Genomic DNA, 12,198 nt, shown 5'->3' on the forward strand with positions numbered 1-12,198 from the left:
TTGATCTTATCTTTTAACTCTCTTCTAAAATTCATCTTCTTCATATTCAATAAATTTTCTTTCCTTTTATTCAATAAACTTGTCAAAATCATATCTACTAGAACTTTCATCCTCAATGCTGCTAATAGGCTTAAATTTATCAGAATTTTGTTCACACCAACTTGCTATTTTTCACAATTTTTTTAAACCTTTCATAACCAGACAACCGGGGTTCAAATCCTAGCAACGGAAGCGTAGCACTTTCCAAAGTTTGTACAGAGTCAGATAGCAAAATTTTATGGTTTTAGTGAACATTCGGATATCAATTTGTTTCTACCTCCGTTGTCGTCTAGTCCGGTTAGGATATCTGGCTTTCACCCAGACGACCCGGGTTCAAATCCCGGCAACGGAAGTTTAGTTTTCGCTAGATTCAAATCTCTGTATAACATAATTTTCTTTTTTGGTTGGAGAAGCACATCATCGAACTTTTTCTTTTATCTGTGAATGTGTGTGTGCATTACATTTATCGTCGGACTATATCGTGGGTGCTTTCATCATCTCAGAGCAGATATTAATCATCCTTCACAACTCATTGCTCTATGGAGTATGAAACACATACATACATTTCAGTAATTGATTAAAGTGTGTGGTTGTAACACAAAAAGGATAAAAAATGTTATCAGCTAGCGTTGCCGTTCTCGTTGCATGTTTCTTCAAAAATATGTTTGAATGCCTAAGTGAATTTAAATAAAATCTTAAACATTGAAGCTTGGAAGTAATCCTGAAGATAAAGATATTGAATGAAATGGAGATGCGGGGTATCGATCCCCGTACCTCTCGCATGCTAAGCGAGCGCTCTACCATCTGAGCTACATCCCCATATTTTGCTTCATCAGTTTTACAAACAAATTCAAAGTTTTGTTTCTGTGTATTTTCATGCTCCCTTCCGTGTATTTTCTAACTGAATGCAAAATTTTGCTGGAAGGCACATTGTGGTGAAGTTTTTCTCTTTCGTGAATTTTGCTTCCGTATGTGTTTTATGAATTGCTCAACCACGAGGTCGGAGGTTCAAGTCCTGTAGCGTGTGCTTTAACATTTGTGACCCTCAACTTTGACTTTTTGTGAACTTTTTGTTCAACATTCGCTCACAAAATCTCAAATTCATATGCAGTTTTAAAGATCGGCGATGTTGAGGTTTGACAGGTTGGAGGTAGGCTACACCAAATCGTTTTAATTTGAATATATAATCTGAAAATTTTATGTATTAAAAAAGCTTGAAAAAATTCTCATTGTAACATATACTGCAATAATTTATACCATAAATTTAATGAGAGAAGCACACATTTGGCCTTTTGTTTTGTTCTGTTGCAGGAAATAGATGTGCTTAATATATAATTAGACGCAGAAATAGCAGGTAAACTAGATAACTGACAGGTAGACATTTTGGAATCGAAGGAGAGATGTGTGGAGATGTTGGGGCATTTTGTGAAAGAAGATTATGGGGACGCGGTGGCTACGCTGTGTGCGAACTGCAAGATGGAGTCAAGGAGAGTATCCTGAAGGTGAAGACTGAGTTCAGGCAACTTAAGAACTCTGAGGATTGGTGGTTGTCAGAGGCATCTTCTGATAATTTGTTCAATTTGGGAGAACTGGCTTCTCAGTTGCTGCACTTCTTCATGAATGGGTAATGCTGCTGGTTGTATATGTTGTTGGTATGTGATGATTTTATACTGAGTCGGATCTATTTTGAGATTAGGTTGTTGATAGTGTATGGGAAGATAGAATGTTGAGTTATGGAATAATAAAATAAATAAATAAATAAATAAATAAATAAATAAATTAATAATAATAATAATATCATATTGTTAATTTATAATTAAGTAAATTTAATATATTAATTATTTCTATTTTAATGAGAAAAATAAAATATTATATAATATAAGCAAAATATTCAAATGGTTTAGAATAATAGATTTAAAAAAATAAAAAAATATTTAATAATAAATAATTATTTTTAATATATATAATGAAATAGTTCTAATATATTAGCTTTTATTTATATTTTAATAGATAACAATTTTGAAGCAATTGATGTTTTGATAGTTAATATTCTACTACATAAAATTGAGAAATTATATTTATTATATATATCTCATGTGAGAGAAAAAACTAATAAAATTAAAAAAATGAGATTTTATTGTTAGTAAGCACTTAGAAAAAGAAATTTTAAAATACATAATTGTTTTTTATTATGTATAACTAAATACTTTTTCATATATTAATTGTTATTTATATTTTAATAAATAACAATTTTTTCAAGCAAATTTGGTACGCTCATATTCTACAACATTAAATTGAGATATTATAGTTAAAATTTTGTTCAATAAATAAGAAAATGTATATTAGAAGAATATATCTTTAGGTGCCTAATAAATGCAAAATTTTGTATTATTGGCTCTCTCTCTTTTAAGTGTGGTAATGATAGTATTTTTTAGTTGATAGTTGAGTTACAACATATCAATTTGGTGTAGGTTAGAATATAGTTTGAGATAATAGATTCTTGCAAGACATATTATTACAATCTTATAGTATTGTAATAAAAGTATTGTTGTATAGTTGATAGATAAACCATCACAATAATTTAGAGGTATATAATAATGACATTTTTGATAAATAGATACTTAAATTTAAAAATAACATAAGTAAATAATGTGTGTATATGTAGTGTAGTACACTATGATATATAATAATATAAATCATATTAATGTAACTTTATATATTTATAGAGGATTACATAGTTTTATAAATCTATATTTTTTAACCAAGTCCTAATTTTGACCCTCACCATAACTCTGACCTTAATTTTGACCCTCACCATAGCTCTGACCTTAATTTTAAATTTAATATTAATTTTCACCTAACTCTAATTCTCTCCCAAATACTAACCCTAAGCATAATTATCATCCTAATTCTAACCCTAAGAATAAATCTAGTTCTAACATTAATATATCTAATTAAACTCCTAATTATACTGTAACCCTAGTTCTAACTTTAACATTTAGAAAAAAAAAAACTAAATTCTTAACCTATTTATAATCTTAACCCTAACCCTAAGTATAATTGTAATACTAATTTTTACTTGAATGTTAATCCTAATCTTTATTCTAAGCCTACCCTTAATCTTAATAATAATCATACTAACACTCATTATAATCCTAATTCTAACACCAATTATAACTATAATAATTTGAGAGCTATAATAATTAATAAGAATTCTGGTTAGAGTTATAATTTCAATAATAATTATTAAAATAGAATTATAATTAATAATTTTAAAATATAACCAAAAAATTATTTATCACAATATTAATTTAAATTAATAATCACTTAATTGAAATATTTAAAAAAAATATTAACTAAGATTATATTATAATACAATTGATTAAAATATTTGTACTTTTTAATGAATAAATTTAATAGTAATAATAAATTTAATGTATGTTGTAACTTTTAAATTGTATAATTATAAAATTAACATAATCCATATAGTGCTAGTTTAAATTCTAGCTTGGAATAATTTTTATTCTAACTTAATTTTAACTTTTAGTATAAAAAATATTAAATGAATTAAATATTTTAATAAAAATATAAATAAAAATTTATTAACATTATTAGTATTATGCATAATACTAATTATAAGATACAATGATGTAATTTGTAATAAAGTGTTATTATAGATTCTAACAATTAATTTAAGTGAAAATGATTATTTGAAAAGATAATACTAAAATACTTATTTATCAAATAATGATAAAATATTATTATAGTTTAATATTTACACAAAAATATTATGTTTTTGATTAATAAAGTGGTGAGAACAAGGGCACTGACCCTTTACATAGCATAACTATTAAAAATCATAGTGCAGAAACAACACTATAACAACAATTAACAATAACTGTCAACAAAGGAACCAAGTCTTTAGAAATTAGAAACAACAATAGAAAACAAAAAATAAACTACAGGGGTGCCTTGCACACCCTAGTGACATCCATGGCATTGTTCCATTCATTGGACATGAACTTGTAAAGGTCCCTAGCCTCTTGCTTGTCCTCCTTCGTGTCCACAGAATGTTCCCTCAGTAAAGAGAGGGTGAACGTTGAGCTGTGTAACACCTGCACATGGAGTTTGTTAAGGCCCACCATTTGGGCTTCCCAAGCCTCCATCTTGTTCTTGAGTCGGTTGACATCATCCTTGATAGTCTGCAATTCAAGCATAGGGTCAAGGTTTTCAATCCTTTGTGTGATATCCAACACATCCGTGCTTAGCTTTTCCATTTGCTGAAGAGTAGGGACACCCCGGGGGTTCTCAGTAGCCATGTCATCTATAGTCTCTTCGATCTCTTTGGGCACATCTCCAACAGGGGAGTTATCAATGTCATTAACCAGGCCCATTAGGGGGATAGATTGCATCACCTATTCAGCCATTTTTAAATTTCGGTGCAAGTTACCAAAGTCCAGGGCTTTATTATCGGAAATTTCCTCACCCATGACACCCTTAGTGCCTGTGTTCATAGGGGTTGTATCCTTAACATCAATGGGGTCCTGGGTTTGCATTTCAGAGTTACCCATGTCAGCGGCACCAATAATGGTCAGAACCATGGCGTCCCTAGTCATATTCACATCCACAACATCCCCATCAGGGGCCCCCATAGTGGTATTAGGGTCCTCTCTGTCCTTGTCCCCAATGGGGTCCTCCTCGGAGTCTAGATTCTCGATCACCGGGGTCTTCTTGTTTTGGCTTTTGGAAGCCAGTCTGGAGGATCTCCTTTTAACCTTAGAATCAGGGGAAGGATTGTTGTTCTCGACATCCTCAGAGGAAGAATTGTCATCAAGGACAATACATTTGCGTTTAATAGGGGTTTTGCCTTTGCCCTTGGACAGGGAGCGAGAAGCACTGGGAGAGGCTGACAGAGTTAAACTGGGGGAGACCGTCGATAAGGAAACTATCAAGGCATAAGCAGGCATGGACATGGTGGTCGTAGCAAAAACCTCATGAGGATACTGGAATAATCTAGGGAATGCCATAGACAGGGCCGCAAGCTGCTGAGGAGTAGGCATGGGGGGTTGAGAGAGCGAAAGGTTCCCCGGGGGGGGGGGGCAAAGGGCCTCATGGAATTTATACAACCTGTAAATGAGATCTTGGTGAAGGAGGTAGGGCAGCTTATCCCCATGTTTGGGATCCATGGTGTCTTTAACAGAACTTTCTATAGAGTGCAGTAAATAAAATGACAGACAAAGCAAATCATTGTTGCAGAAGTGATTGAGGAGGGACAAATGATACTAATAGAATACCTTATGCCTGCCTTTGAGAGTGAATTAATTCATGATCATAAGGAAGATCATGTTCCACGGGTGTTTGAGCTCCTCCCGAGCAAACCCACCTTGTAGCTTGACGGGTTATTCGCGGTTATGGAAGAATCATTTCAAACCTTCACTATTTGCAACATGGATGGTAGACTTCCAACAGCAGCCATCAAGGGTCATCTTCGTATCGTGGGCAATAGTCTCCTCAGAGACATCAAAGGAAATATCACCAACCGAGATACGCCTCCCAGACCAGGAGGAGATAAAAGTAGTCGAGAGTTGCTCATTGTGGCCCTTCATGCATTCCAAAAAATTGGGAACCCCACCTTCAATGCAAAAATTCCAGACCAGGGGGTTGTTTTTAAAATCGTCCAGATTATCTGGTTCATATCTAACTTTGTTGCCCCCCATATCCTCTGTCAACAGAGCTTCTTTAGTCATGAAAAAATTAGCATAGAGAAAGTTGCAGAGACCCTTTGAGAAGCAAGCCAAGAAGAGATAATGGGAAGTGTACGATCCTGACATCAATTAATGAGACATGAAGTTGAGCACATGGGAAAAAATGAAGTCACTTTTAGAGATGATTTCCTAGTTACGAGGCATTAAGAGCTAACAAATACCGACGGCAACCAACACGTTACTAATCTAATCGTACCTCATCATGACTCTGCAAGCTGAAAGGAATTGCCAACATAGCAACATGTGCATCATCGCCAGCCTGGCTGAATGAGTCACCACCACATCAGAAAGGATTGAAGGAATATTCCCAAAATTTGAATTATGAAACCAACACCTCCAGACTACCCCAAGGGAAGAGAGGAGGGTAACGAAAGCACTTGGCAGCCGCTCAATCATTAGTAAAGATTCTGGATTTCTCTTCTTGAAGAAGGAAATTAACATGGTCCAGGAGGGAATTGTGACTCCTCCAACATCTCAATCCTGAGAGGTTTAGACCAATGGCTGTCAAGGAATCTGCCACACTATTGCCTTCCTTGAAGACATGCATAATTCTGAATGAGTCAAGCCTGGAGATGAGCCTCAGGGTGTCCTTGATGGTTCCCTCAATTGTCCAATTAAGCTTATTCTGCCCTTTGACAACATCAATGATGAGCTTGGAGTCACCCTCAATGTCCATAATCTTGATTCCTATGGTGAGGGTGAGGCGAATTCCCCAGGCAAAGACCATAGCTTCATCCTGATTAGAGGAATTCTCATTCAGGTTACCTACATAAGAAGCAACAAGGGCCCCCAAATGGGATCTGATAACCCCTCCACTAGCAGCCAGGCCCCTTGACAGCCCCATCAAAATTGAGTTTGAAATTTGTAGCCGGAGGGGACTAGACCATGCTTTGTCTTAGGAGTCTCTTAGAGAGTCAACAAGAGAGAATGAGGGGGGAAGGTTCCAACATGTAGCAATTTCCCAATCCCAGGCAGAGGGGGGCTTGGATGCCATCTGGGTTTTAGAAACAGAGATATTCTCAAGAATCAACTTAAGGAATCGAGAAAACACAGTTTCCACATAGGCCTCTTTGTCTCTAAATATCTTGTCATTCCTTTCCTTCCAGATACTCCAGCTCATGTGGGGGGGAGGGATTTGCTTCCATAGTTGTTGGATAAGGGGGTTGGAAGAGGGGCCCCGAAACTCTTGGGACAAATTATCATTCATAATCCAACATACATTGAGCTTGTTGTTTCTATCCCGCAGAGCTCCTGAGTGAAGGCACAATGGAGGAAGAGATGAAACGAACTTTCCTCATCATTTTTGTAAAGGATGCATCTGCTAGGGAATTGGAATCCCGCTTGACCAGATTATCTTGGGTCAAAATTTTGTTGAGGAGAGCAGTCCACTGGAAGAAATTAACCTTGGGGATGAGCTGGGGATTCTAGACCTTTTTCTAGATAGAGATGTAAACAGGTTCTCTAAGTAAGATAGTGTAGGCAGTTCTAACAGAGAAGTCTCTAGAGGGGCCCCACTTCCAAATGAATCTATCCTCCCTAGGAAAAAGAGGGAGGACCATACTAGCCAAAAGCTTCTGGATCTCTCTAGTAGTAGGGAGGAGGAAGGGAGGATCAATGTAGCAGTCCTCCAAGGCTCTCCAAGTGCGGTTGCTGAAATAATCACCGACCTTTTCACCAAAGAAGCTTTTGGTGGCATCCTGGAGCCTTCTCAGGGAGGGGGAAGAAGCAAGGGGTCTCTCTCCTAACCAACAAGCCTCCCAGAAGAGAATTTTCCTACCATTTCCAATAAGCCAACTCAAGCCATGAGATAAAGGGTCCCTGCAACTCAAGATGTTATTCCAAATTTTGGAACCCCTAGGAAGGCCCTCCTCTTTCAAAATAGAGGAAAAGTCCCCATTACCCAGGTACTTGGCCTTGATGATCCTGCTCCAATCTGTATCCTTATTGAGTAGCTTCTAGACAATTTTGGTCATAAGGGCCTTATTGAACCTAGAGATCTTGCAGGTTCGCAAACCGCCCATGGCCTTCGGAAGACAAACTTTGTCCCAACCCACCAAGGTGAGCCTCTTCTTTTCTTCCATTCCCATCCAGAGGAAAGTATTTTGAATGTTTTCTAGCTTAGTAGCCATAGCCGCAAAAATCTTAAAAAGGGAGAGAAAGTACATAGGGATCCCCTTGAGGGAGGAGGAGAGCAACTACAATTTCCTAGCACTACTGAGGAATCTACCTTTCCAACTAGCCAACTTCTTATGCATTCTTTCAAGGATAGAGATCCAGAAGGAATTAGAGACATCTGTAACAATCAAGGGGAGGCCCTTTGACAACCAAGGATTCTTCAGACTTTATCTTGGAGTTGGACATGACCGTGAAAGAATTAAATGTTTCTCTTTTCATAGTTAATGTGTTGGCCAGAGGCCAGAGCATAGGAGTTGAGAAAGGATTTCCAAGCCTTATCTTCCCAAATAGAGGAGATACCAAAAATAATAGTGTCATCGACGAACTGCTACAAAACATTGGGGGTGTCGTAGAGGCAGGTTTGATGCCTAGTAGAGCTCCCCTGCGAACCATGGAGTTCAAGTTAGAAGCCAACACTTCTGCAAGGATGATGAAAAGGTAAGAGGATAGAGGATCCCCTTGTCGCAACCCTCTGGAGGCCCTGAACTTCTCCAAGGGGCTCCCATTGAGAAGCACAACGTAGGTGATAGTAGATATGCATTCCCCAATAAGTTTGATGAGTTTATCTTCAAGCCCCATAGCTTTGAGAACTTTTAAAAGGAAGTTCCAGTTGACTCTATCATAAGCCTTGGAGATGTCAAGCTTGAGTACCATCCTCGACTGATGACACTTATCCATGGAGTGAATAATCTCATGAGTAGAGATGACCGCATCAAGAATTTGTCTACCCGGGACAAAATCCTTCTGGGAAGGGCTAATCAAAGGATCCAAGAAAGGTTTGAGCCTATTAACAAGAACTTTATTGAATATTTTATATATAGTGTTGCAGAGACTGATAGGGCAGAAGTCCTTCAGAGTAGACACCTCCTGAGTTTTAGGGACAAGGGAAATGAAGGTGTGATTAAGTTTGTTGAGGAGCCTTCCAGATCTTAAAAAATCCCTAGTAGCCAGAACAACATCAGGGCCCACTACATCCCAAAAATCTTGGAAAAAAGACAAGGGGAAACCATCAAGACTTGGGGCTTTGAAGGAACCCATAGAAAAAACAATAGACTTGACTTCCTCCTTAGAAACAGGGGCCAAAATAAGGCTGTTATCTTCCACCGAGAGGGGTGGTGGGAGGCAGTTGAGAAGATCCTCCCTAGCAACGTCCCCCAAGTCACCATCTTCCCTAAACAAAGTGGCAAAATAGCTGGTAGTCAGTCTACTCAAACTACTACATCATTGACCACCTGATTGTTGTCGTCCATGAGGGAGGAGATGTGGTTTCTACGCCCGTGGATAATAGCAGATCTGTGAAAGAAAGTCGTATACTTGTCACCCTCATTGAGCCATTGAACCATGGATTTCAGTTTCCAGTAGAGTTCTTCTTTGTGGGAGTTTTCCTTCCATTTTCTGAGAAGAGAAGCCTCCTCCATATGGGTAGCTTCAAGGGAGTCACCTTGATCAATGCGCTCTTAGATAACAGTCAGTTTACTATTGAGCTCCTTTTTTGCTTGAAGATATCCTCGAAGGTGTATTTGTTCCAACCCCAGATGTTTCTTTTGACCAAGTCAAGCTTTTGGGCAATCCTGAATAGAGGTGTGCTTGGTATGTTGGTGCTCCACCATATTTTAATGCAATCCTTGAACTCCGAATGAGAGTTCCACATTATTTCATACCGAAAAGGATGATTTTTCTTTGTAGCATTTGTGGTATTCCAAAGGAGTAGGGGGTTGTGGTCAGAGACCATTCTAGGGAGGGTAGTGAGCTTCAAGGAGGGACCAATTCCCCAACCGCCCAAGATAATAAATCTGTCAAGTTTGACTTGAATAAGATCCTTTCCCTTCCTAAGATTGGACCAAGTGAATTTGTGCCCTGTTAGTTCCATATCCATCAACCCATTCATGCCAATGAATTTGGAAAGATTAGTCATGTTGTTAGAGTACCCTAGAAGGCCTCCCAACTTCTCAGAGGGGATCAAAGGAGAGTTGAAATAACCCACACTCAACCAGTGGGCATTGGCATTATTTTGTATTAGATTAGTTATGTCATTCCAAAAATTTAATCTACCTGATCTAACATTGGGGGCATAAACAATAACGAGAAGGTAGGATTCCATTGGGGAAGAGAGTTCAGAGACCAAAAGGTTGGCCGAGGAGAGAAGACTGCCAGAAAAATGGGAGGGGTCCCACATGGTGACCAAGCCACCGGAGGCTCCAGTATCATCACTGATAACAAACTTAGCACCAGACCAAATTTTCCCAGCAACAAGGGAAAAGGAAGACATAGACATCTTAACTTCTTGGAGAAGAAGGACCATAATTTTATTTTCAAAAATACACTTCTTAAGAGCATATTGCTTTTGGGGGTTGTTGAAGCCCCTCATGTTCCATGAGAGGACCTTCATTTCTTACCTTTTATGGACATCTCCAAGGTCCACTGCCTGTCATTGGCAATATCCCTTGCTACTTCCTTTTGTCTTGATAGTCTCTATGATGGCCGAACCGCTTTAAGGTCCATCCCCAAATCAGACTTTGCATTCCTGGTCTTGCATCTTTGAGTAATCCAACCCTCATCAATAGGAATCATGCAACCACTAGATGACGCACCAGGAGCACCAGGAGAGAAGATACCCTGGTTCAGAGTGGGAAACACCAACGAGGAGCGAGCTATCTCTGGGGTGAGAGTGGGGTCCCTCACAATGTCCCCATCTTCCAGTTGGTCAACTAGTGAAACCGAGTTGGTCGTCGGGGAGATGCACTGTTCCTTCAGGGGCGATTTAGAGGCTTAATCCACATTCTTTGTAGGAGATTTGAGAAGCAGAGATTTTTTTAGTGGTGAATCTTCGCCAATTGGCAAATTCCGCGTATTTTTGCATTTTTTTTAATAGGAAATGGCGAATAGTCTAGGGCAACATCATGGTCCAATCGCCTAAAATTTTGGAGTTAACGATACACTATATTCTAGCTTCACCATTGACCACACACCATTCGACGTGCATGCCCGTAATATTCACTTGGAATCACTCGGACGTGGGTATTAGATCACCTCTGTTATTCGCAAGTAATAGTAAAACAACCACGTACCCAAGACCTAATTCGCTAACGGTAAATTAAATGTTCATTGCACGTGTCGGCCAAATTTGCCAATATCAATTAAAACATTATAAGCATTCGAGGACCCATTTCACCCCACTTAAATTAAATGTTCATTGCACGCTCGCGTAATTCACCAAAAATGCAATCATGGATTGATATAAATACACTCTTTCTTACAATTTGTTCATGTTTGATTAGTAAATTTGGGAGCTCTCAACTCGCATTCCGCAATTTGAGTTGGAACGTAGAAGTTCATTGTAGGGCAGAGGGCCAGAGTTACAATCCTGCAACACAGGCCCAGGCATTCCTGATTCTCGATATAGAGAATTGAGAAGGCATAAAGGTGAGTAATCATTTCTTCATACTTGATAGTATTAGTTTTAACTTTTAATTCGTAGTGAGAGGTCAAGACTCAAGATGTCACAGTCAGACATGGGTGAGACTCCTTAGGGTGGTGAAGGGATTGAGATGTCAGACAGGGGTGAGACTGAGACTCCTAAAGGTGGTGAAGTGATTGGGATGTTAGACAAGGGTAAGACTCCTCAGGGCAGTGAAACTGAAGGGATTGGGAGGCCATCAAAACGCCCAAACCTTAAACTTAAAGATACTACCATAAAGACTTTCTTTGGAATTGGCAAAGTTTCTGGTCGATCAACTTCTGCAGTTGCAGAAGCCATTCACAGTAGCTCACCACCACCACAAGGTGGAATTGTCATTGAGTTAAATGCATCAAATGAGGATGGCAATATCGACATGGCAGAAAATGTTCTAAGGGATACACACAATGAGATAATTCACTTGGATGCAAATGATAGTACTGAAGATGATGTTGGTAGAAAGAAAAGAAAAAGGAAAGTAAAACTGGGGCGAGAGTGGGAGATGACAAGGAGTTTTAAGATTCATTGGGTAGCAAAGTACCCATTCATTAAACCAGTCCCAAACAATAATGAACAACCAACAGAATGCAGGTGTAAAATTTGTAGCTAGAAAACTAAAAGAGAGAAGAAGATGCAGCTAAAGCTTGACACCATAGAAAATCATATTGGTAAGGTTTATGAAAAATGGATCATAGACGGAAAGGAAACACCAGTAGTAAGATGGAAATCAAAGGAAGAATGTCTTCATGTTAAGTATGCTGC

The 12,198-nt window shown here is 38.2% G+C and overlaps 2 non-coding genes across 2 annotated transcripts; one reads left to right on the top strand and one right to left on the bottom strand.

Moving 5' to 3' along the window:
- The first annotated feature begins 317 nt into the window (after positions 1 to 317).
- On the top strand, positions 318 to 391 carry TRNAE-UUC (transfer RNA glutamic acid (anticodon UUC)). Its single transcript has one exon. It is a non-coding gene; the product is annotated as a tRNA-Glu (tRNA).
- Positions 392 to 785: 394 nt separating this feature from the next.
- TRNAA-AGC (transfer RNA alanine (anticodon AGC)) lies at positions 786 to 858 on the bottom strand. The gene has a single exon. It is a non-coding gene; the product is annotated as a tRNA-Ala (tRNA).
- Between the last annotated feature and the right edge of the window lie 11,340 nt (positions 859 to 12,198).

This window comes from Cryptomeria japonica, chromosome 6, assembly GCF_030272615.1.
Source record: "Cryptomeria japonica chromosome 6, Sugi_1.0, whole genome shotgun sequence".
Taxonomy (NCBI): Eukaryota; Viridiplantae; Streptophyta; class Pinopsida; order Cupressales; family Cupressaceae; genus Cryptomeria; species Cryptomeria japonica.